The sequence below is a fragment of the Cololabis saira genome, chromosome 19 (genome assembly GCF_033807715.1).
Source record: "Cololabis saira isolate AMF1-May2022 chromosome 19, fColSai1.1, whole genome shotgun sequence".
In the NCBI taxonomy this organism is placed as follows: Eukaryota; Metazoa; Chordata; class Actinopteri; order Beloniformes; family Belonidae; genus Cololabis; species Cololabis saira.
In genome coordinates this window covers 4,756,813-4,783,110 of record NC_084605.1, presented here as the reverse complement: position 1 = coordinate 4,783,110, position 26,298 = coordinate 4,756,813, and the positions used below count along the sequence as shown (strand labels likewise).

Here is a 26,298-nt window from a genome sequence, read left to right as displayed (position 1 = left end):
TTTCTAACATTATTAGCTGATTATATGTGTAGTGGGCTGGCATCAGTATTTGATTTTAGAATTAATTTTGAGTGTATTTCCCACAGACTATGAGCTGAGGAATATTGAAAATTTTGAGTGTATTTCTCCCAAACTATAAGTTGTGGAATATTACTTTTTTAAAGATAATATTAAGATAATTTAAGGCAACTGTAAGTGTAATTTTTATTTTATATAAACTTAAAACATTTAAAAATATTTTAATATTTTTGGGTAATCAGTTACAAAATTTTTTTTGAGTTCTGTGAACTTATTAGGGTTTACAGTGTATGGATGGAGAAGGTTACTCAAATAAATCAGGGATTCTGCTGAAAAACGGTAGCGCTCTCGCAAATACTCATCGGGGAAAGATAAAATGTCATATCGTGGTCTTATCACCCTCTCATGGGACACGGACAATTTGGGCTTCTATGTTATTTGAACAAAACCGGCATAAAACCTACCCCCTACCAGGATATGTTCAGAGCCTATGTTACCATGGTAACTTACTTAACCTGACCATTTTGGAACGGAAAACCCAGGTTTACCATTTACCCTGGTTTAACATACCCAGTTTAGCCAGTAAACCCCTTTCTTCGAATACCGTGTGTTGTGTGGAGTTAAATTGTGTGTGAAGATGAGCTTCAATACAAAAGAGCCTGTTGGTGGATATCATATTTGAAATTTACCACAAAACTCAGCATGTTGCAATGTGTTTCCATCTGCGTCTATAAAGTGAGCAGCAGCCCACACCCCTATACAGACCCGTTCCTCAATAAAACGGATCTTCTGCGTAAAGGACATTCCTAACCACTGCAGGTGACTAATTAGGTTTGTGTTTTGAGATATTCACCACAACATGTCTATTATTCCAAACTGGTGTATTGTGTGGAGTTAAATTGTGTGTGAAGATGAGCTTCAATACAAAAGAGCCTGTTGGTGGAAATCAGTTTTATCTGTAATCTTCTAAGATCTAAATCACATCCCAAAAGGAAATCAAGTCCAGCTCAATGGCAATATTTTTCCGTCTGAACTATTTAGACAAAGATTCAATCTGGACAATAACAGCTGAACCTTCTGTGATGATAATATTGAAACAACAGATCATCTATTAATTTACTGCGTGTACTCTGGAAGCTTCTGGGACGACTTACAAGACTGGATCTCAACAAAGATTCTTCTAACTAACAAGAGAGGATATTATATCTGGGACCAGCCTCGAAGATAAAATAGGTGACTTTGTCCTCAATAACCCGTTCATCCTTGCCAAGTTCTTTATTCATACGTGAAAATGGAGAAACAGAAAACCAAGCTTTTAAAAGATACCTGATAAACAACCATCTCAGTGCCTTAAGACTGATTAAATACAAACATGGTAAACAACTCCTTAACGCTTATATAGATCTGAAGATACTGGAGGATGACCGATGCCTCTGCTTCTTGCTATTTTTCTCATATTTTATTATTATAATTGTATTTATTTATATATTAATTTATCTTTAGTTGTTTTTTATTTTTGACCCTGTTTATGTCCTTATTATTTCGTTTATTTCGGCATGTTTATATAGACACATTTCATCTCCAGAACATTATACATTGCATACTCAGCACATGACGAAAAGGGTACGGGAGAAGCTGACGCTTATCAAAGTCCCGCCCCGTTCTATGTAAGATTCATGATCACATCAACAACAGAATTCAGTAAGATACATAGTTTACCACATAGCAATTTGTCTAATTTCATCCTTCACAGTCCAGATAGCATGTATGTTTGTACACGTGTCCAGTCTACTCATCCTGATCACCGTTCCTGTGATTTACTACTGTGTCCACTGTTCAGTTATTTTTATGTCCAAGCCTCTTTTTGCATGCAATCCACTTTGCAATGGAGGTGCGTGTGTCAATGCAGATTTTGATTAGTCGCCGTCCTCTGGCTCTCTAGCCGCCACAGCCTTTGCCCCCTCCGCTCGTACTGACTTCATCTCCTCCCGAGCTTTGGACACCTCCGACCATACACTGGTCAGTCTCCCCTGGATGTCAGCGAGGCCAGAGAGCAGCTTTGCCTGATCAGCTCTCACTTTTCTCAACTTTTGTAGCATCCAGACCCCGCCAAGCCCTAGGATCACCAGGCCCACCGTCATGCCCGTGAATATATAGACGTCCTCCACTATATCCAGCACCCCAAGACACACCACTTTCCATTTATTCCAACTGTCCATGGTGTATCCCGCCAAGAATGTCCCATCTGGACAGGCCGGTTCCCTTGTCCCAGCACGCCGTGTAGAAAAAATCTTGTCAATAGCATTTACTGACCAGTTCAGAATCTCCATTCTTGATTTTATGTTCTGCTTGGTCGTGATATCTGCTGTGCTGTGATAGAGCTCAATGTCACACACACACATTTTATAGTGACTTTGTTTTGTTTCCATGTTTTGTTCCCATGCCAGGTGTTCCAGTGCTGAATTTCCCACATTGCCATTGTTTTGTACACATAGCCAGACATTGCCATTCCTGTACCTAGTTTTGATATTCCTTCCATAACAGCTTCTTTAACTCATGTTTGAAAACAGTTAAATTTCTTGCTAACTTTAATTAATTGTTTAGGCTATTCCACATTTTCACACCAGCTACTGACAAACTATGGCTTCCCATCGTTGTCCTTATCTTTTTCTGTTTAAACTGCAGCAAGCTGCGCATGCTGTGAGGACCTTGACTAAGAGTGAACAATTTCTGAACATTTACTGGTAATGCCGCCTGTGTTGCTTTGTAAATTGTTTGTAGCATCTGGAAATGAAGTATCCAGATATAAAGTAAGTTTTAGATATTTCGTCTTTATGAACAGTTCGTTCGTATGTGCCCTGGCTGGGACAGAATGAATGATGCGAAGCGCTTTTTTTTGCAATTTAAATATTGGTTCTGTAATGCCCTTGTAAGTGAAACCCCAATTTTCTACACAGTACCTCATATGTGGGACTATTAGTGCCGAATATATGGTCTTAAGCGACTTTAAATTGAGAGATTTCTGCAATTTCCACAGAATAGACACACTCCTTGCCATCTTATTTTGAATTATTTTTACATGTGGTCGCCATGTCAAGAGGTCATCCACTAATATACCCAGAACCTTATGTTCCCTCACTCTTTCTATCTTGTTTCCATTAACTTGCAAGTTTATGCTTTTCTTTACATTATTTCTCCCAAATAACATGAATTTGGTCTTTGCCAGATTTAGTGATAATTTGTTTATATTAAACCATGTATTTAGTTTTGTCATTTCTCTGTTAATCGCTTTTTCCAGTATATTCAAGTCGTTTCCTGAGCAGAAAATATTTGTATCATCAGCAAATAAAATAAGTTTTAATACATCAGATGTTTTGATTATGTCATTGATATATAGAGTAAATAGCTTAGGGCCTAAGACTGACCCCTGTGGGACCCCACAGACGACATCCAGGCATGTAGACGTATTTGTTCCCATCTGGACATATTGGACTCTACCAGATAGATAGCTTTTGATCCATCTTAAAGCTGTATCTCTGATACCGTAATCATATAATTTTTCAATCAAAATATCGTGATTTATAGTGTCAAAAGCTTTTTTGAGGTCAATAAAGATGCCTACTATATATAATTTGTGGTCAAGCGCATCTTTAATCAGTTCTAAGGACTCTGTGAGGGCAAGTGCTGTCGAATGTTGCTTTCTGAACCCGTATTGGCTATCACACAGGATGTTGTGTTCAGTCATGAACTTTTCCAATCTGCTATTATAGAGTTTTTCTAAAATCTTTGATCACTGCGGCAATAAGGAGACCGGGCGATAGTTTGTAGTCATATTTATATCACCACTTTTATACAATGGTAATACCTTTGCTATTTTCATTTTGTCTGGAAATACACCGGTTTTGAAGGATAAGTTACATATGTGCGTGAGTGGTGTTATAATTCCTTTTTGTACCGCCTTCAACAGTCTCATGTCAATTTCGTCTACATCTACTGAAGATTTAGATTTGCACTGTGTGAGGGCATTTACAACTTCTGCTTCAGTGACTGGTTCAAGTAACAGACATGAATTTTTAGTGATTGTATTCTTATCAGAGTCAAAATGGTCCCAGCGCAATGGTGATTCAGGGATGTCCTTGGCCAGCTGTGGGCCAACATTTACAAAGAATTTATTGAATTGATCCACAATCAGCTTCCCGTCAGACACCGTCTAATTATCTATAATAAGGTGGTCTGGGAGTGTGACCTTTGGTTTCCGACCTGATATTGAATTCACTATACTCCAGAGTTTCTTGTTATGATTCTTGTTATCTGATAGTAGTTTTTCATAGTAATCCTTTTTTTGCTTTCTTAGTGCACTATTTATCTTATTTCTATATTTTTTATATTTGGATTCAGCTATTTCTGTTCTGTCTCTGAGAAATTGTTTATATAAAAGGTTTTTTTTCCTACATGCATTTACAAGTGATTTCGTAAGCCACGGTTTGGCTTTCTTTTTTGTTTTGTCTGTTATCTCCCTTGCAGGGCAATGTCTATGGTACAGTCCTGTGAGAGTCTTCAGGAATTCATCATACGCTTTGTTTGTTTCTGTTTCAGAGAGCACATGTCTCCATGTCTGTGTCAACAGCTGACTCTCCAATGCGTTCATATTCTTTTCATTTCTTATCCTAACTAACTTTCTTTTTTTCGTCTCGCTCTTTACAATATGATTCCACTCACACATTGCAAATACTGGTAGATGATCAGAGATATCGCATATCAATAGTCCACTCACTGGATCTGCTTCTAAGACATTTGTAAATATATTGTCAATTAGTGTGGCACTATGTTTGGTAATTCTGCTGGCCATTGTAATTAAGGGATGCATACCTGCCGCATACATACTATTTAGAAAGTCATCTGTCCCAGCGTTGTTGTTTGGGTTGAGGATATCGATATTAAAGTCTCCACATATGAAAACATTTTTATGCTTTGTCAGAGAGAGTAGTTCTGTCACACTATCACTGAATAATTCTAACTTTGAATCCGGGGCTCTATACAGACAGGATATTACAGTATTTCTCCCTTTACACATAGATAATTCTACAGTTATGCATTCCATTACATTGTCAATAGCTTTTGACACATTTTCCAATATGACAAAATTAATGCTCTCTTTAATAAAAAGAGAAACTCCTCCACCAGTCTTTTTTTTTCTATTTTTACACACAAATTCATACCCATTTAAGATGAAGTCCATTCCCTTTTCTTCATTAATCCAGGTTTCTGACACCGCAATGATATCAAAGGATGTGGAAAATCCTTCCAAGTATTCCAATATGTGATCAAAATTTGCATATAAACTCCTGCTGTTGAAATGAATGATTGACAGCCTCTGATCCATCACAATGTCCTTATTGAACTGCTCCCTTGTATAATATCCACAATTTAGTGCTCTGCTGTAGTAGAAGTGGATATCCGAGTCAATTTCTTCATTCGAGTCTTCTGATCCAAGGTGTTGTTTAAAGATAGGTTCCTTTTTTCATAATTGGCAATCCTGCCTTTAAGTTTATTCATCTTTGTTTTTTGTGAGTAGGTAATCCATTCTTTTTGTAGAGGTTTCATGATGGGCTTTGACATATTTAGCCGGTAAGTTTCTCCAACTCCTCTACCTCCCTGATCAGCACCGGTCTGGTATTTTCTGGCCCATTTTGTTTGATGTAGACTCTGCAGTTTGCCGTCCAGGTATTTTGTATTCTTCCAGCCTTCTTCAGTTGACGAGCTTTCCAGGCGATGGTGGCGTTTTTCTTGCTGAGATTCTCGTTTATAAACACACTGGTATTTTTCAGCTTACTGCCTTGTTTTAGCAGCGCTATTTTGTGTTTTCTGTTGGTGAATTTCAGCAGAACAGCCCTGTTTACATCTTCACGTTCTCCCACCTTTTTTTTCTTGGGCAGCAGTTGACATGTATCCACATGTTCAAGATCGATCTTAATGTTTTTGGAGGTTAGGAAATCCTGTACCTGCTTTTCCACAGATTGGATGTCTTCCTCCTTCATCTCCTCCTGTCCTCTCGTCGCTGCTGCATAGCTCCTGGGCTTGATCTCAATACCCGTAATGATCACATCATTTAGCTTGTTTTGTTGATCAAGCTCCTCCATTTTGTTGTTTAGAGCTATTATCAGCCCATCTTTTTTCTCATTTTCCTCTTTGAGGTGTTGAATCTCTTTCATCAGGCCTTGCATCCCTTGTAGTTGGCTCTTTATCTCCTTCAAGCATTCCAACTGAACCTCCAAGCCTTCCAGCTGAAGCTTTACTCCCTCCAGGGTCTCACCCATTTGGGTCAGGTCCTGTGGATTGAACTGGTTCCCCTTTTTTGGTGCCATTTTCCTTGGATTATCCGATTCTGTCGCTATTTGATACTTTTCGTATAGCTTTTCCCATAGCGGCTCAGTAGCCCGCTATTGTTATGTTTGAGCTTATCACTCCTTCGAGGCCAAGCTCACCAGCTGCGTCGAGGAGCTGTGTCTTGTCCCACGTCTTGCTCTACATCTTATCTGATACATTTACTGCTGCACTCTACAATATATATTATATATATTATATATATATATATATAATGTATTTTTTTCTTTTAATCTTTAAGTTAAAGTCCTTTATTTTCTGTAATGCAATTAAAAAAACAGTGGAGGTGAGGGTCCATTCTGCCATCTGGTGGTGATATGTAGTAACTGCACAAAGTGTAATGTTAGAAGAATTAGATAAATACGTTGTATTTATTTATGTATTAATTTATCTTTAGTTGTTTTTTTACTCTTGACCCTGTTTATGTCCTTGCTTTACATCTTTTCTGATACATTTACTGCTGCACTCTACAAAATCCATATATATATATATATATATATATATATATATATATATATATATATATATATATATATATATATATATATATATATATATACATATATATATATATATATATATATATATATATATATATATATATATATATATATATATATATATATATATGCATGCAGGACTGTCTCAGAAAATTAGAATATTGTGATAAAGTCCTTTATTTTCTGTAATGCAATTAAAAAAAAAAATACATTCTGGATTCAATACAAATCAACTGAAATATTGCAAGCCTTTTATTATTTTAATATTGCTGATTATGGTTTACAGTTTCAGATTAAGATTCCCAGAATATTGTGTGTATATGTAAAGTTAGAAGAATTACATTACAAAATTACTTCCTGTTATTTCTTTCAAAATAAAAACAAAAACAAGATCACAACGCTAACGAGTCTCTTTCTAGAGGAACTAGTGAAAAAACAATCTTCATCTGTCCACGGACATTAATTAATGTAATAGTAGTTATTCATTGATGAATACTTCTGTAATGAAGATGAATTACACACGATAATGTGGTTAAATGGAACAAACGTGTAGTTTCTAGTGTCACCACAAGAGGGCAGTCCGTTCTCATCATCACACCGGTCATCAAACTGTCTGTAGAAAAATAAACAAAAGTTAGAAGATGGTTTCTGTTTTGTTCTATCCATCCATCCATCCATCCATCCATCGTCCGCCGCTTATCCGTTCCCGGGTCGGGGGGGCAGCAGCCTCAGCAGGGATGCCCAGACTTCCTTCAACCCAGACAGAGACCGGACAGCCCTTAATAGAGGGCCTACGGCGTAGGTTACGCAGCGGCGCGCGCCGTACCCTATGCCGTAGGCTCTGCATCGATTTAATGCGGACCCATAAGCTCCGGAGCGGGCAGGCAGAAATCTCTAAATTTTCAGAGCAAATTTCTTAACAGGCGTAGCTACAACTGTTAGATTTCATCTATTAAACCAACATCTTCCTAAATGATTTATTTCAGCCAGCGTAATTCTCAACAGAGCTGCAGGTTTCTCTCCCGGGACGACGGCGTGGGTCGACCCAGCGATCCCGTCTGTTCTCGGGCTGTGAGCTGCTGCTGCTCCCCGGGGCCGGCGGCTCTTCTCATCTCCGAAAACGTTGAGTCAAATTTCTTAACAGCCGTTATTTGGATAAACTGAGCCCAGGTTGGGGATCTTAAAGGTTACTTTTAAGCCTGAAAAAATATTAAAACTTAATAAAGTGGCATTGTGGCAGGGTGGAGGAGCTGCAGCCACTCAGGTGATGGGTCACAGGTGTGGCCCATCAACCTCTCCACCCTGCCAGCCTTGATAAGACAGGGCTGGACAGCAGCAAGGAAAGTGCTACGGGGGCCCGACCGACAGGATAGAGAGGACACAGAGTTTAGTGCAGAACTCTTTATTTACCAGAAACCGCCACACGTGCACAAGCACAGCAACACACAGATCACCAGCAGCTTCTCCGTAGCCCCCTTGCTGCTGTCCAGCCCTGCCTTATCAAGGCTGGCAGGGTGGAGAGGTTGATGGGCCACACCTGTGACCAGGCGCGTCATTTACGCCGGGGACGGTGGGGACGCGTCCCCACCACTTTGTCTGACGAGCAGATTTGTCCCCACCACTTAAAAAAAAAAAAATTAAGTAAGATGCGATTTGTCCCGTATTTTCATTAACGCCCCATACATACGTATGTCACACACACATCAACACTAAATGTATCAATAATGAACAAAATAAAACACAGGAAACATTAAGGCCAGCAAAATCTTAGTGGCGGGACAACAGGACCTGCTGCGTCTGTGCCTGATCTGTATATGTGTGTGACAGACAGCGCTGCGGGGAGGACTCGAGCTTCACCTCCAGGTAGGGCTTGGGAAATGGGAATTAAAAGTTGCGTTCTGCAGGCCCGGTTCTACGAGGGTGCATCAACATTGCACCCTCATTTTATGTGTCTTCATGCTCAATTGAAAAGACGAAAAGTCTGAAAAAACTGACAAATGCGCCTGATTTATGGTTCCGCGTTAAATCGGCGTAGGTTACGCAGAGTCGCGCACCGTACGTTCGCATCCCTGCGTATCCTACGCCGTACGCTTTGCGTTGGTGCAACGCGGAACCATAAATCAGCCAGTGTCCGTAACTCATCTCCGTGCAGCAGTTACCTGCAGCAAGACGCTGCTCTCCGCTGCTCCGTTAACACAAAGTAACCGTGGATATTCCCAAGTGGTTCAGCACAACGACGCAAACAAGTTTACAGGACTGTCTCAGAAAATTAGAATATTGTGATAAAGTCCTTTATTTTTCTGGAGTCCAAAAATGTCATACATTCTGGATTCATTACAAATCAACTGAAATATTACAAGCCTTTTATTATTTTAATATTGCTGATCATGGCTTACAGTTTAAGATTAAGATTCCCAGAATATTCTAATTTTTTGAGATAGGATATTTGAGTTTTCTTAAACTGTAAACCATGATCAGCAATATTAAAATAATAAAAGGCTTGCAATATGTATATGATGTTTCCGACGTCCTAAATAAGACCGCGCAGATGGCTTTTAATATGGGGACAATATCGCGTCAATACGCATCATCTAATGCAATGCCTATTATTTATCATGAAACCTCAATTCGGAAGTAATGGGCCTAGCTCGTACCCAGCACTTTTCAAACCTTACTCAGGTTTATGGTAAATGTCCCCAGCACTTCTGAAATCAAACTGACGCCCATGCCTGTGACCCATCACCTGAGTGGCTGCAGCTCCTCCACCCTGCCACAGGCATATTAACAGCGCTACAGCTGAAATTAAAACAGCTTTTGGCTCTCACCTTCCTGATCAGGGTAGGGATGAAAACGAGGGGTAGGGGGAGAATTGGGACAGGCACTTGGGCCAAGTGCCCTAGATCTCAAGTGCCCTAAAATCTCCCCCTTCTTTTTTAGGGGGTAGGGAAGAAAAGAAGGGCGAGTGAAGAAAAGAAGGGCGAGTGAAGAAAAGTAGGGGGAGTATTGAGATTGGGCCTAAAGACGTCTGAGTCTGAGTTTTGCTTGAAAAACTAAGTAACAACGTTTTAATGGCTGAACACCACATGAAAAGTTAAAAATAAAAATCACAAACAAAGTTACAAGTTGCTTTGATTAAACGGTGTCAATGAAGAAGATAATCGGGAGATATAAAATGTTAAACACTCACCGTAGGAGGATCTTCCAGATGTGCCGCCGTCCTTGGCTGCCTGAGACCGAAGCAACGCCGGTCAGTGTTATGTGACTGACGGACCATGATTTGATTGGCTGGATGCCGGTTTGACGTCATCCTGGTTGACTAGTTATCCAAGTGGCCTGGATGTTAAAAGCATTTTCTGACAGTGAACTTTAACCTCTGAATTCGGCCTGTTTAACTTGGCCAATTTGAATTATTTTACTTTGAATTTCTCATCCTCGACTCTTAAAATTTAAAACACTGAAAGAATAGTGGTGAAAATAAAGTGGTGAAAAATTGAGGAGTTTAATTCAGATACAGAAACATTTATATCAATTAATTTAAAGACTTGTAATGTTCGAAATCTGATGCAACAGATTTACTTCCATGGGATCGTTGTTTCTACTGATATCTGTTTTCCACTTTGACACTAAACTGGATTATTAGCTGAAAAACCACCTCCAGGAAGCGTAAAAAGGTTTATTGGATAATCTGGAGGTTTTTTAATTAGTGCCGTCTCCATTACAGGATTTCTGTTTGGATATCTGGGTTTCGTCCCGAAACTCAAGGTAACGGAAACGCGCCTCACTATCATCCTGCAGTTTTGGTCAGCAGCGCTCAAAAAGAGGTGAAGACACAAAAGAGGTTTCAGAAATCTCTAATAACAGATAACTGCACAAAGAGACATATTATTTTGTTATTTAAGCTTTGAAATTGTACGATTATGATCTGTTAACTGCAGGTCTGGATCTGGACCCTAGTGGTCAACAGAGGAACTGCAGGTCTGGATCTGGACATTTGTGGTCAACAGAAGAACTGCAGGTCTGGATCTGCTTGTTTCCAACATTTATTTGGTCATAAATATGTTCCAGTCAAGTTGTACGAAGGCCGACACCAGGACTTGTTCCCCTTTTGCATCTATGGACAGTAGTTGTCATCGATGTTGATGGTTGATTTGTACGGACAAGATGGCAGCAACCAGAATGACATTTATCTAAGCGGCTTAAAGACAAACCAACACTCATGTGATGACATCATAAACACTTTAATATTGATCAGTAATCCACAAAACTTCCTCCCTGAGCTGCAGTCTGCACTCTAGATGCTGAAAAAGCTTTTGATTGAGGAAAACAGCTGATTATATTTGGTATCTGCAGAAATACAGATTTGGTAGAAATGTTATCCAGTGGATGATGGACCATAAAATCTGTGATTGCAATAAAAACATCTAATTTCCAAACAGTTTTCTTGACTCACTGAATCATTAGGTGAGAAAATGAGAGCTGAAAACAACGTTACAGATGACATCATGGAGGGGTTGTCCAGTTCTTCTACAGTCTAGGAACCATAGAAGCACATTATTGTTGTTGATTTCTCCTTCTACTGACAAATGTACATAAAAATCACATTTAAGTACATTTAAAATCAACAAGGCCGACCCCCGGGACCCTGAACATGAAGAATCAGTTCTAGATATTGGATGGATCATCTTATTCATCTTTGTGAGAGCTCACATATAAAGAAACACTTTACCATGACACAGACCTGACAGTCCAGTAGTGATGTCATGACTGGAACAGGACGTGGTGTGAATAAACGCCAGAATGAACCCTGGCTGCACAGAAACCTTGTGCTCAGATCTGTCAGCAGGTTGTAACTTCACCTGGGCTGATTGAAGCTCAGTGATTCCTCTCTGACATCACAGTTGGTCACATGTGCAGCAAACTACCTGTAGCTGACATGAAGTGAATGATCTCAGCTGAACTGAGCTGCAGAGAAACAACATGCTGCTGTTCACTGTGAAGCTCTGACTGGAAACAGACAGAAGAACAACATGTGGATCCTGGATTAACGGCAGCTTCCACATTTAAAGGAACGGAAGAGGAAGAAGTTTGCAAGGAATCATTCAGAACAGTTTCAACAACATGGGATTCAGGTGTTCTGATGGAAACAGAGACAGACATGTACAGACTCAACTATCTGTCCAAGAGAGAGAGCTTCTCTGACAGGAGGATACTCTTGAGACTGAACTTAACACAGAGACACTGAAGAACCAGAACCAGGCCAGAACCCGAACCCAGGATAGAGAGGTTCAGTGAATGTGTTGTTGAAGGTGTGGAGGTGGATCAGTCTGTCAGAGGAGACGCTGTAGAAGGACAGAGTTCCAGCAGGAATGTCCACATACACTGCTAGTCTGTCAGAGACTGAGGAAGAGGAGGAGGAAGATGTTACTCTCTTATTGTGACAGACAGAGTACCGACCATCATCATAACAGTCCAGACTCAAGGAATGATCGTTTCCTCCAAACACACAGTTATCAGAGTTTCCTTTCCTTCTGATTCTTCTGTAACTCACTGATACAGAAACATCTCCTCTCCACTGGACCTCCCAGTAACAGCGACCCGTCAGAACTTCTCTACACAGCAGCTGATAATAGTAATCAAACCTGTCTGGATGATCAGGATATGACTGATCCTCCTTCACACTTGTCATCGTCCTGTTGTTGTCAGACAGTTTGATGTTGTTGTTGACTGTGTTTGTGTCGATGGTGAGTTGACAGGAATCTGATGGAGAGAACAAACAACCCAGCTGCAGTTATTATTGATCTGTCATTGATCACTGATGGACTCATGAATGAGTGATGTGTCAGTGTGAAGATGGTTGAATGTGTGAATGAAATAAAAACACACTTACACTTCCTCAGACCTGGTGTCATCCATCGTTGTCCAGCAGGCTCCACCCTGAAAGGAGGAGGGGGGTCAGACCAGCTCAGTCTCTCTCAGCAAACATGGACATTACATGGCTCTCACACACTGATGAAGGAACAGTCCCACACTTGGACAGATGCACTTGAATGCAGCATCTCTGAAGTCCTGTCCTGTGGTCGTCACGTTGCAGTACAATTTGAACACATTCTTTTCTTTTTCTGGGTTCTGGGATGTTTACTGGGTCAAGAACGGTTCAGAGTTGTGAGCTGCATCTATCAGCTCTGCTGCAGCACCAGATGAGCTGCAGCAGCTCCATCTGCTCAAAGATCTCTGTTCAAAGCCATAGAGCCACAAAGATGATGTCCACAACACCATGAAGAGTCCAGCACACTGATGTCCTTCTGTCTTCATACCTGAGAGTGTCCAGTCTCCAGCGGGGATCCTCCAGTCTAGACAGAAGCTTCCCTGCTGACTCTCCTGGATGGTTGTAGCTCAGGTCCAGCTCTCTCAGACGGGAGGGGTTGGAGCTCAGAGCTGAGACCAGAGAAGCACAGCCTTTCTCTGAGATCAGACAGCCTGACAGCCTGCAGACACACAACACAACACACACGCAGAGACTCTGAGAGAACTGCTCTGAGACTAAAGCTGATTCTGTCCTCGTGTTCACCTGATGATGGCGCTGAAGGAAAAGTCAGAGCATCAGCAGAAACACTGGAATTCCCCCTGAATCCAACAAATGCTGAGACGTTTCAGCCTGAACTAAACTTGTGGATGAACATCAACATACAAAGAGTCCCACTGCTGCTGAGGCCGACAGCATCCAGATGTGGAGAGAGACGTGTGAAGAGCATCATGGGTCCTGAACATGTGACATCACACTCCATGACTGACGTGTCTGTCCTCAACACTTTAGTGAGTTTTATAACCAGATAAGTCAGCTGTGTTTAAAGATCACTTTAACGAGCTTCATTTGAGCTGAATAAACATTTGACTTTCTGACTCTTTTTTCAACCAAACAGCATTCGTGTTTCCAGGGACATCATTTGGTCTGAAATTTTTGAAATGTCTGAAATGAAACAATCTGCTGGTTTTTATTCAAGGCCAGATGCTCAGAAGTGGAACAATGACAGAATATTGATCAGTCCAGCACCTTGAGGACATCCAGACACAGACTGAAACAAGGTTAGAAGAACAGACACTTCTGATGCTGAGGTCGTCACCATTTGACAGTTATTGGTGCTCCAGTTTGATCATTTTATGGAAACTAATTCAGTATTAAATAGGGAACTGTCTTTTGTGTCTGAGTTGTGAGCATTATGTTTATGTATTTTAATTAATGATAATGTTGTAATTCAGTATATGATTCTGATGAGACCCCAGAGAAACTGCTGTGAAAGGTCAGCAGCTAACAGGGCTCTAACAAAACAACCAACCAAACAGTTCTAACGGTCCACAGCTGAACACTTGGTGGATTCTGACCTGAGAGACTCCAGGTGACGATGTGGACTCTCCAGTCCAGGACACAGCTTCTTCAGTCCTGAATCCTGCAGGTGGTTGTTACTCAGGTCCAGTTCTGTCAGACTGGAGGACTGAGAGCTGAGAACTGAGGACAGATCTGCACAGATATCCTCTGAGAGATTACAGTCACTCAACCTGCAGAGTAGATTAAAGAGAGATCATGAGGTTATTTAGGAAAGTTTATTTGTTTAACATTTCAGGAACAAGACAACTCAAAGTGCTATACATAAACACGTTTTTTTTAAATACATTAAAAAGTAAAAGAGTTTAAAAGCAGAAATAAAAGACAGACAGATAAGTTGAAAATAGAATAAAACAAATGAGATGCAAGAGATAGAGGTAGCAGTGCATTATGGGAGATTAATGAAATGCAGCAGGAAATAAAAATGTTTTCAACTTGACTTAAGACTATAGAGAGTTTCACACCCCTGATGCATTCTGTGAGTTTGTTCCTCATCATGGACCAGGAGGTCAGAGATATATTTTGGTCCGAGACCATTCAGAGATTTAAGACCTTAGTCTTAGTTATGTTGTCCACTTTCAAGGTCTTAGTGAGGACTCGGGTCTCCTGGTCTTAGTGAGGACTCGGGTTTCCTGGTCTTAGTGAGGACTCGGGTCTCCTGGTCTTAGTGAGGACTCGGGTCTCCTGGTCTTAGTGAGGACTCGGGTCTCCTGGTCTTAGTGAGGACTCGGGTCTCCTGGTCTTAGTGAGGACTCAGGTCTCCTGGTCTTAGTGAGGACTCGGGTCTCCTGGTCTTAGTGAGGACTCGGGTCTCCTGGTTTCAGTGAGGACTCGGCAGCAGGTTCTGGACTGACTGCAGGTCATGGGATGATCTCTGTTGTGAATGTCTTCACCAGGGGTCGGTTTCACAAAGCAGGTTTAGTGAAAACTCTGAGTCTGTTAACCCTGAAATTAGGGAAACTCTGAGTTTTCTGTTTCACAAAGGGAGGTAACTCAAACCAGAGAAAGAGAGGTAACTCTAGCCTGTTTCACAAAGAGAGGTAACTTAAGCTCTCGGTCAGTTACCGTAGTAACAGACGCTCTGAACCTAACCTGGTCGCTAGCAGGTTTATTTCCATAAACCCTGAGTTTCTCTCTGTCTCCTCCCTCAGTGGCGTCAATTCAGCCAATGGGCCTTTACGCAATACACATCCGTTTTCTGCACCACGGACAGTAAGCGGCAGAGTTAGAGAACAGGAAAAGCGTATCTGACAAACGCAATTTAACTCATTCGGTTACCTTTATTCACTATGTCAGTGCAACAATATCACAGGGACATCCCAGTTTAACTTCAAACAGTTAAAGTCCAAATGCAAAAAGGAGAGGGAGGGGGCAGAAGATGGAAAGAAAGAGTAAAAAAAGTTGAATATTTCCCTTAAACAGATTTATAAGAGGGTAGGGTGATTTGATATCTTACCTTAAAATGAACTTGCATAATTAATCCATCAGTGGCTAACAGCCTCGTTAATATTTTCTGATGCTGGGACAACATTGGACCCATCACTTGCCTTCTTTCTTTTTTTTTTAAATTGCGTGGTTGTCTGCTTCCTTTTCATTTTAGTAAGTTAGTAACACTGCAGAGCGCGCTAAACACGAGATTGATAGCGACCACTGTCGTCAGGGACGCTGGGACATTTCAACATATGAGGGGGGGGGGGGGGGGGGTATGCTCTCATACTCGCCATACGCACGTATTAACACTTCTAACTCCAGTGGCGTGAAGTATGTGGATCTTCAGAAACTAATGTTTCCTCAAAAATTTTGTAAATTGAAATGTTAAATAAAGTTAAAGAAAAAAAGAAAAAAGAAAAAGTATGTTGCTCTTTTGTCATCGCCGGTTGCCATGATGAATCGTTGTATCAGGGCTCTACTGATGCTGGCTTTTTATAGTATAGTATTAACTCCAGGTGAAACTACTTAGAGTTGAGTAAATTACCTCAAATCCGCTGTTCTGGAACCGAAAACTCAGAGTTTCCGATCTCAGAGTAGATCAACTAGGAGTTCAGGATTAGACTCAGAGTTTGTTGAACCTGCTTTGTGAAACAGACCCCAGGTCACTTAGTCTCCTGTAATTTCATATCCTGCCTCCCTCATCATCCAGGTAATTATCTAATTCCACTCACCTGAGCTTCCCCCCATCTCCACCCCTGGTTTTCATTGTCATCAGTCCTCCTTTCAGATACCAGCCCAGGTCCACATGTCCTCTGCCAGATTGTCTAGTGTGTTTGCCCAGCTCTCCAGCATTTCCCAGCCTACTGATACTGCCTGCCAATATCGAGCCTGGTTCCCCGTTTTTGGATCAGAAAACTATTTAAATTCTGAAAGTCAGATTTTATTAACTATTCAAGCAAGATAGATAGAGTGTGTGTGTGTGTGTGTGTGTGTGTGTGTGTGTGTGTGTGTGTGTGTGTGTGTGTGTGTGTGTGTGTGTGTGTGTGTGTGAGGGGAGGAGCTATGTCTACTGTTGCTTTCTAAATATTGTACCTATGACATATATTTTTTTTTAGCCTTTTGGCTACAGTTGTGTGCATTTACATTTTAAAAATGTTCATTAATGTACATTGTCCCTGTATAACAAATAAATTAGAAAAGAAAAAAAGAAAGAAAAGTACAACAACACAGAGAGATATCATTAGCTACTACACCCATCTCACTCATGGTGCACCACCAACCAGAGCATCACCTGGGAAAACTATCGCAACTGGGAGACCAAACAATCAAAAAAAATGTAAAAACAGTAAAACCACTATTGATGTTACTATTGAAACTGTTCTAGCTCCATAGCCTCCGAGTTCTTTTGTTTTCACTGGATGAGACGGAATTTGGTCCACCATTGTGATTCTGATGAGACCCCAGAGAAACTGCTGTGAAAGTTCAGCAGCTAACAGGGATCTAACAAACAACCAAACAAACAGTTCTAACGGTCAACAGTTGAACACTTGGTGGATTCTGACCTGAGAGACTCCAGGTGACAGTGTGGACTCTCCAGTCCAGGACACAGCTTCTTCAGTCCTGAATCCTGCAGGTGGTTGTTACTCAGGTCCAGTTCTGTCAGACTGGAGGACTGAGAGCTGAGAACTGAGGACAGATCTGGACAGATGTTCTCTGAGAGGTTACAACCACTCAACCTGCAGAGGAGATTAAAGAGAAATAATCATGTAATTTAAACATTTATTATTTAATTCAACAAATGAAAGAATCATTGAATTTAAATGAATACTGATGTGGTGGTTTAACATATATTTTGTCTTGTATGCTTTAAGACTAATGCACAAATCCTGTTTTCAAGTGAACATTCCTATCCTGGCGAGGTCAAGCTCCTTTGACACAGTGCCTGTGGAATTTCTCACTATCAGGTGGTGGAGCCTCGTGGTTGTCAGGGTGACATTGTTTTGTCTTTTGTTCCCAGCCTGGCTGAAATATAAGACAGGTCATGTCTAAAAACATCTTCAGCTCACTCAGGCACTGACTGCTTCTCGTAATCAGTTGTACTGTGTGACTCCATTCATGAATGCTCTCTTTTTATTAAAACTCCAGAAGGACAGCTTAGTGTGTCCTGACATTCTTTTTGGACACTTTATTGAACGAGCAACAATTTTTGCCACCACAATTTGGCGACCACGAAGGGACCCCATCTGTGAGCGGATTTTCCTTTTTCCTCTGGACCGACGGTGACTAGAGAGCGCACAACAACCTCGTACTCCCCCATCACGTGAAGGTCGAGAAGAGGGCCTGACGTCCGGAGGATTGAAGGAAGTCCCCTCACCGATTGGGGTCTAGTGAACTTGGTGGCTACAGAAAACACCTCGCTGTTCTTTCGGGTGAGTTTTGAGGAAAGAAACGGCCGAAATAAGCTGCGCGCGAAAGTCTCCTCCTACCTACTGAATCAACAGTAGTGTCGGCAGACGTGCCGGACACTCGGCTTCCCTACGGGCGGAGGCTTTGTGTCAGAGAGTGGTAGACTTACTTCAAGTCTTGAAGAACTTGGGGGCTCTGGGTTCGGGGAATCTAAAGTGACCAGACTGGGTCTGGGGGCGCTTAGGGCCTTATAATACTAAGACAGGTGAGAAGTTTGTGTTTTGTCTGAGCTGATATTTTTGTCTGTTAATGTCTGGCATAACAATTTTGACTGTCTGGAGAACAAAAATTAATTTTGAAAAATAATTAGTTGGAATCTTGGCTTTTCCCGTTGACAAAGTCAAATAAGCTTTTTTCCCCCAAGGTGCGTCTGGAATCCAGTTTAAGTAAAGGGTAAATTTAAAATTTAAATTTAGCAGTGTTTTTTTTTATTTTCTGTTTTAGAGATAATCCATATTGTGGTTATTCTAAAATCAAAACTAAATTTATTGTGCTTAAAAATCTTTAAGCAGATTTGGAAGCAAACGGGTAATCCTAAGTACTACCTTAACTGCTTCTGTAGGATTTAAAAGATACAGCACTCACAAATGGGGAGTGCAGTACAATCTAAATCTTGACTCCCTCTCATTTTTTTCATCATCCTATCTCCCTCAGCAAGCTGTGCGGGTGTTCAGGCTTCTGTGACATCGGAGACCCTGATAAGGGTAAACCTTGAGTAGCCCACTGTTTTCCTTTCGTGAAAATTAAACTTGCAAAGGTCTGAGAGAATCAACAATGGGAACAAGATTAAACAAACCCTCTGGCAGTAATCTTTCCGAGGGACTAGATTTCTCAGTCCCAAATGTGAGATATGTGATAGTTAACTATGGGGAAGAATCCATATCTCAGTTGGATCTGTAGGTCAGACAACTTAAATTTCCAAAAACAGGAAGCCTGAGCGTTAAACAGCTGGAGGCTTTGCAGGTTAAACTTCAGATGACCGAGGATCAGTTATCACTCACTAAAAAATAAAAATAAAAAACAAATTGAGATAGATTGGAAAGCCTTCGAAATGTGGCTGAGCAAAGCAAAGCGGAGGCAGACACCCAAACAGACCGCGCCCCAGTGTGTGAAGTTGGACCCGGACTTGGACTCGGTCCCACCCGCCGCAGCCGGCCCTCAACCAGCACCAGCACCCGGACCTCAACCAGTTGCGCCGCTTTACCTCCCTTTGCCAACAACCACTCCTCCATCCTCACCCATCCTCAAATCTGAACCTCAGCCTTCACCCATTTCTCCAACGTCTCAGGAGATGCTGCAAGTGGAGATCGAAACGATGAGGAGAGTGCTGAAAAGACTGACCATCAATTCCCCGCCTACACTGAGCCCCTCCCGACCCGGGAGACACAGCAGCAGGGCGCGGGAGAAGCTGCTTCTGCGTCCTGTTTTGTTGTCAGCCCACCACAGGTTGCTGAATAAAGAGGACTGACACAAAGTTTACAGAGTGCGGGAAGAAGGAAAGGGAGAAAGCCGTGGCCAGGGGCAGGAGAGAGGCCGAGGACGCAGAAAGGGGGGCCGGGATTGAGGAGCTACCGACCGTTGTTTTCGGTGCAGGAAATTCGGACACTGGGCTCGGGATTGTAGATTTGTGCTGAAAAAGAACTGACTAGGGGTGGCGGAGAGAGCCGGTGGGGGTCTGGCGAACACGCGAGGCCGGCTGAGGGCATTACTGGCTGACTGAGCGTCTAATCAGATCGGCACTGTGTGATCCTCCATTCATTGAATGTTTCTCTTTTCATTAAAACTCCAGAAAGACAGCTGAGTGTGTCCTGACATTCATTTTTGAACACCTTTTTGAATGAACAACAATTTTTGCCACCACACTGATCAATTCAAATATTAATCAATAAGTGTTCCTGCACTACAGTCTTGATCAAAGCTGCATTTCTCTTCTCTGCATGTAAAGTTTCCTGAGATGAATCATTGAGGAGAACTGGTCCCACATGAACCTGAACTTAGTTGAACAGTGAATTTAACTGGTTTCCTCCAAGATCACAACATGTGATTGTAACTAAAACAGATGTGTCCGTGTTCGTCCTTACACAACTTTCTTGGAGGCTTTGACCACCGGCAGAAGCCTCCGTAGAGCCTTCTCTGAAGCTGAGTATTTCTTCAGGTCAAACACCTCCAGATCTTCTGATGACAGTAAGATGAAGACCAGAGCCGACCACTGAGCAGGAGACAGTTCATCTGTGGAGAGACGTCCTGTCCTCAGGTACTGTTGGACCTCCTCCACCAGAGAACCATCGTTCAGTTCATTCAGGCAGTGGAACAGGTTGATGCTTTTCTCTGCAGACAGATCCTTTCGGATCTTTTTCTTGATGTATTTAACTGTTTGCTGATTGTTCTGTGATCTTCTTTGATCTGGTTCCAGCAGACCTCCTAGGAGAGTCTGATTGGTCTCCAGTGACAGACCCAGGAGGAAGCGGAGGAACAAGTCCAGGTGTCCGTTTGGACTTTGTAAGGCCTTGTCCACAGCACTCTGATGGAAGTCGGTCTCTGCGTTTCTTTGTTCCTCCAGCAGGTTGACTCCAGACTTGATGAAGGTCAGATGGACATGAAGAGCAGCCAGAAACTCCTGAACACTCAGATGGACGAAGCAGAAGACCTGGTCCTGGTACAGGTTGCTCTCCTCTCTAAAGATCTGGGTGAACACTCCTGAGTACACTGAAGCCTCTCTGACATTGATGCCACACTCTCTCAGGTCTGGTTCATAGAAGATCACGTTTCCTTTCTGCAGCTGCTCAAAAGCCAGTTTTCCCAGAGACTCCACCATCTTCCTGCTTTCTGGACTCCAGTGTGGATCCGTCTCAGCTCCTCCATCATACTTGACCTTCTTCAGTTTGGCCTGGACCACCAGGAAGTGGATGTACATCTCAGTCAGGGTCTTGGGCAGCTCCCCTCCCTCTCTGGATTCCAGGACATTCTCCAGGACCGTAGCAGTGATCCAGCAGAAGACTGGGATGTGGCACATGATGTGGAGGCTCCGTGATGTCTTGATGTGGGAGATGATCCTGCTGGTCTGCTTCTTATCCCTGAACCTCTTCCTGAAGTAGTCCTCCTTCTGTGGGTTAGTGAACCCTCTAACCTCTGTCACCATGGAGACACACTCAGGAGGGATCTGATTGGCTGCTGCGGGTCGTGTGGTGATCCAGAGACGAGCAGAAGGAAGCAGGTTCCCCCTGATGAGGTTTGTCAGCAGCACATCCACTGAGGTGGACTCTGCAACATCAGTCAGGACCTCATTGTTGTGGAAGTCCAGAGGAAGTCGACTCTCATCCAGACCGTCAAAGATGAACACGACCTGGAACTCTTCAAAGCTGCAGATTTCACTGGTTTCAGTGAAGAAGAGATGAACAAGTTCCACCAAGCTGAACTTTCTCTCCTTCAGCACATTCAGCTCTCTGAAGGTGAATGGAAGCAGTAACTGGATGTCCTGGTTGGTTCTGCCTTCAGCCCAGTCCAGAGTGAACTTCTGTGTTAGGACTGTTTTCCCGATGCCGGCCACTCCCTTCGTCATCACTGTTCTGATTGGTTCATCTCTTCCAGGTGGGAGTTTAAAGATGTCTTCCTGTCTGATGGTTGTTTCTGCTCTGTGTGGTTTCCTGGATGCTGCTTCAATCTGTCTGACTTCATGTTCATTGTTGACCTCTCCAGTCCCTCCCTCTGTGATGTAGAGCTCTGTGTAGATCTGCTTCAGAAGGGTTGGGTTTCCTGCTTTAACAATCCCCTCAAACACACACCGGCCCTTCTTCTTCAGCTTAGACTTCAGCCGCTTTTTACAAACTGCAGCAGAAACATCTGAATACACATGGAAAAAAAACAATTAGTGTTTTATAAAGGTCAACTTAATTATCCTAAATAATCAGGATGTGAACCGACACTGATCGACTCTAACGTTATGATGAGCTGTCCAATTTTGAGTAGAATCACTTTTACCACCAAAACACCTCTGAACATTCAGGACGTGGAAGTGACAATATATCTGGGGGTCCTGGAGTTTCTAGTACCAGGATGTTAGCAGTACAGCCCTGATGGGTTGTGGGTTTGTGGGTTGTTGTGCTCTTGTTATTGTTGAGGTGTCTGTGAAGTGGATTTTCCAGGTTTAGGATTTGAAAACACCAGAACATCATCTGATCTAATAATCTGCAGAACAATCAAGACAATCTGGAGTTCAGCAGGATTCCTGGAAGAGGAAAACCAGGACTAAAAACTTCCAGTTATCTAGTGGTTTTGGTCGGTTAAACATGTTTATTGAGGTCCAGTGCTGTCCTGTACAGGGAGGGTGCTACTATAGGGGGTGCTGGGACCATGTGGGGGTGACTGGTCTGCAGAAATGTTTAGCTGGGTGTCACCGGTCAAAATAACCTTCAAGTGGATCAAGAATGCAGATCTGATTCCAGCAGAACATTGTTGGAACAAGATGAGCAGAGTTCCTCCCTTCATCTTTCAGTGGTTTTAATGTTGTGGCTGATCTGTGAATGTTGTTCATCTCCATTCTGGGTCATTTATCCAGTAGCTTAAATTTTCAGAGAAATCCTCTTACTGCTCTGCAGATGCTCAGCCAGCTCCTCGTGCTTCATTCTCCTCAGGAAGTTCACTGTGATCTTCACAAACGCCTCTCTGCTGCTCCTCCTCTGTTCTTCATCCTCACCCTGCAACAGATGCTCTAGGGATTCTGGGTAATCTGGACTCAGACTCCTCTGGATCTTCTTCAGCTCGTTCTTCACAAACATGACAATGTTGTCCTCCAGCAGCTGGAACAGAAGACCACATGAAGGACACAATCAGACTGAAACCACGGAGACAAACATCAGACCCATGTTGGACAGACTGACGTCCACTGGTCTCCAGAGACCAGCATGGAGACAAACATCAGAGCCATGATGGACAGACTGACAGTCCACTGGTCTCCAGAGACCAGCATGGAGACAAACATCAGACCCGTGTTGGACAGACTGACAGTCCACTGGTCTCCAGAGACTGGCATGGAGACAAACATCAGACCCATGTTAGACAGACTGACAGTCCACTGGTCTCCAGAGACCAGCATGGAAACAAACATCAGGTCCATGATGGACAGACTGACAGTCCACTGGTCTCCAGAGACCAGCATGGAGACAAACATCAACAGAACAGATGGAGAAGCAGTTGTTGTTCCTGTACAGACCAGAAATATGGAGTCCAGCTGTGTCTGATGCTGCCGGACGGACGGACCGCTGGGAGGCTCTGAGCTCTGCTGGTCCACTCTGTGGAGGAACCAGGAAGAATTAGCTCACATCATGTCTGTCCTCACAGAGACAAACACCAGCTGAAGGTCCATGAAGTCCTGTTTGGATGAGGACAGTCCATCAGAGGACTGGTGGTGGTGAAGGTTTACTAGTCCTGCTGATCCACTGAGAACGTACATGTGACCTCAGTGAAAAGTTACAACAAGATCAGGAACATGGACAACTGATGGAGACATGAAGCAGCTGAGGAACTCTGGGTCATCATCAGGATCAGTCCTCTGGAAGGTAAGACCTCCAGATCTGTCAACCAGAGGAAAAAGCTCCTGACAGGAGATGAAGATCTATGAGGAGGAAGCTCAGATCACCATCAGGTGATGGAGGACCACAGGGGTCCAGGACTACATGGATCTACTCAGGAAGAAACATGTGGACATTTCCTAACATGAGGACTGATTTAAATACATGTAATGTGTTTAAATAAATCCCACCTCTCTGAAGACTGTTGGTCTCTTTCAAAGTCAATTAACCTTCTCTTTGACTGGTCGTTCTTCAAGGACAAACAGCTGGGTTCAGGTTCAAGAGATTCTCTTTTCTGATGGACCCTGATAGAAGACAAAAGTTAAAAATGTAAATATTCAATTTATATGAAAAAAAGAAGTTATACAGATAAAAATACATATACACATAAATATATAAATATATATATACATAAATATTGGATACACTCACCTCTTTACTGCAGAACGTTGGTCTCCTTTAAATTTAATAAACCTGCCCATTGAGTTGTCGCTCTTCAAGGACACACAGCTGGGTCCAAGCCCAAATCCAGGTTCAGGTCCAGGTCCAGGTCCAGGTCCAGGTCCAGGTCCAGGTCCAGGTCCAGGTCCAGGTCCGGGTCCAGGTCGATTCCTGTAATAATGATGTTTGGTGATGTGAGTTTTGAGCTCTGACATGCAGAAGAGTCAGGGACAGTTAGAGATGCTCATCTCACCTCTGATCTTTGCTCCGACTCTCATGTTCCCCACACAGAGAGGTTTTAGAGGGAGGGACTCCCTCCTCTCTTTCCTCACACCGGGCCATTCTGCTGAATTCACGTCCACATCAGCTCACACACACACACCTTCATCTGCAGAGGAAACACACAGAGATCAGCTGATCCTGCACTGGTTTGCTCCTCTCTTTAGTGTTTATGTCACTTGAATGCAGTCAGAAACCAGTGGGAGGTGGAGGAAGTCACTGATACAGCCGTATCTGCTGATCCGAGCTGCTCTCAAGCTTTCTCTCAGCCCATTTGTATTTATTATTTATATATTTCTTTCTACATATTTTTGTACTATTGCAAGATAGTGATATGTTTATACACTATACATGTGTAAATGACAATAAAAGGCAATCTATTCTATTTTCTCCTTTTCTGTTTTCTCCTTTTCTGTTTCTAAGATTAAAAACATTAAATCCTGTGAACAACAGAGTTTTACTGCACTAACAGTAAGTTGAAAAACTTGAACAAGCAGAAAGAGACTCGGCCTCTATGTGAGTCTGGTTCCTGTAAATGTGAAGAAGCTCAGAGGTGAAACTGTCCTGCAGAGACACGTCTCCTCCTCCTTCACAGCCTCATCACACAACAGTTACACAAGCAGCAAACAACTTCCTCCAGGAACCACGCTTTATTTTGAAAGGCACCACAGGAAACAGCAGTCTGACTTTAATGCTGGAGACGACAGCTTAATTCCAGGAAATAAAAACACCAAAGTTTGATCGATGAAGAAAACTAATCATCGGCTGATCATCACAGTGTTTCTGATCAATAATAAAACCAATCAAAATATTTTCATTAACAATCATGTAGATTTGTCTTCAGACACAAGAATGATCAAAGTTTGCAGCTAAATCAGAAGTGAGAATAAGTTCCTACCTTCACCTGTTTGAGTCAAAAGACAAAGTTCAGGAGTGAAATAAACTTTTAAGTATTGATCCGGTTATCAGCAGCTGTTCTCTGTCCTCGGTTCACCTTACCTGACACTTTAATGCTTGTTCTTTCAGATGTGTTACGGCAGATTTACTTTTACTTCAACCGAGAGTTCGGTTGCGTCCACACCCAGCTGCTTGTGAGTGTTTCCCGGTTCAGTGCGAGTTACGGTTAAGGGTGGAGTGAAAACTCGTTTAACAGGATGAGGGAGAAAAGAAGGCGAGAGTAAGGACGGGAGGAAAACACACAAATTTAATCACTGAGATGGAATCTGACTCGAACACTGTGGTGTAAAACTTTGATCCTAATTTTAGCTCAAGGTGTGGTGGGTGTGAAACAAAAAGCAGGAATCTTCTGAGATGTAAGACATAAGCAGTGAAAATCCAGCTTAACCTCGGCTTCACAGGCATGTTCTCACAAGAATGCACATGTGTGTGTTGAGCGTCTGTACGTTTACCACCAGTGAGGACACAAGGCACATCAGCAGAGTCTGATCTCAACCACGGCCTCCTCTTGGGCCGTCTTCTGTCCTGCCTCCATGTTTGCTAACGAGACCCTTTATACTAAAACTATGTTTCCCATGAACCCAAGAACTCAGCAACACACCTTTAGAGAAATGCTTTAAAGGGGACCTATTAATAAAAACACGTTTTTTCCTGCTTTAACATATATAAAGTGGTCTCCCCTCAGCCTGCCAACTCAGAGAAGGAGGAAAGCAACCAAATTCTGCAGTGTCTGTGCAGCCGCCCGGATGAGCCGTCCAGTTCGATTTGGCTTCTACAAACCGTTCAGTTTCTACTCCCTTTCGTTACAAAACGAAAATGCGATTTACATCGGTTGGCCTCCGATGTGTGAAACCACACCCCCAACTAACTCCGC

The 26,298-nt window shown here is 42.5% G+C and overlaps 1 protein-coding gene and 1 pseudogene across 1 annotated transcript in view; one reads left to right on the top strand and one right to left on the bottom strand.

The window, feature by feature from the left end:
• The window catches only part of LOC133419731 (NLR family CARD domain-containing protein 3-like), a gene marked incomplete at its 3' end in the record, with an annotated part of 116,300 nt that overhangs the window by 23,077 nt on the left and 66,925 nt on the right, over positions 1 to 26,298 (top strand). The gene's annotated exons all lie outside the window — the stretch shown is intronic.
• On the bottom strand, positions 12,119 to 24,530 carry LOC133419237 (NLR family CARD domain-containing protein 3-like; annotated as a pseudogene).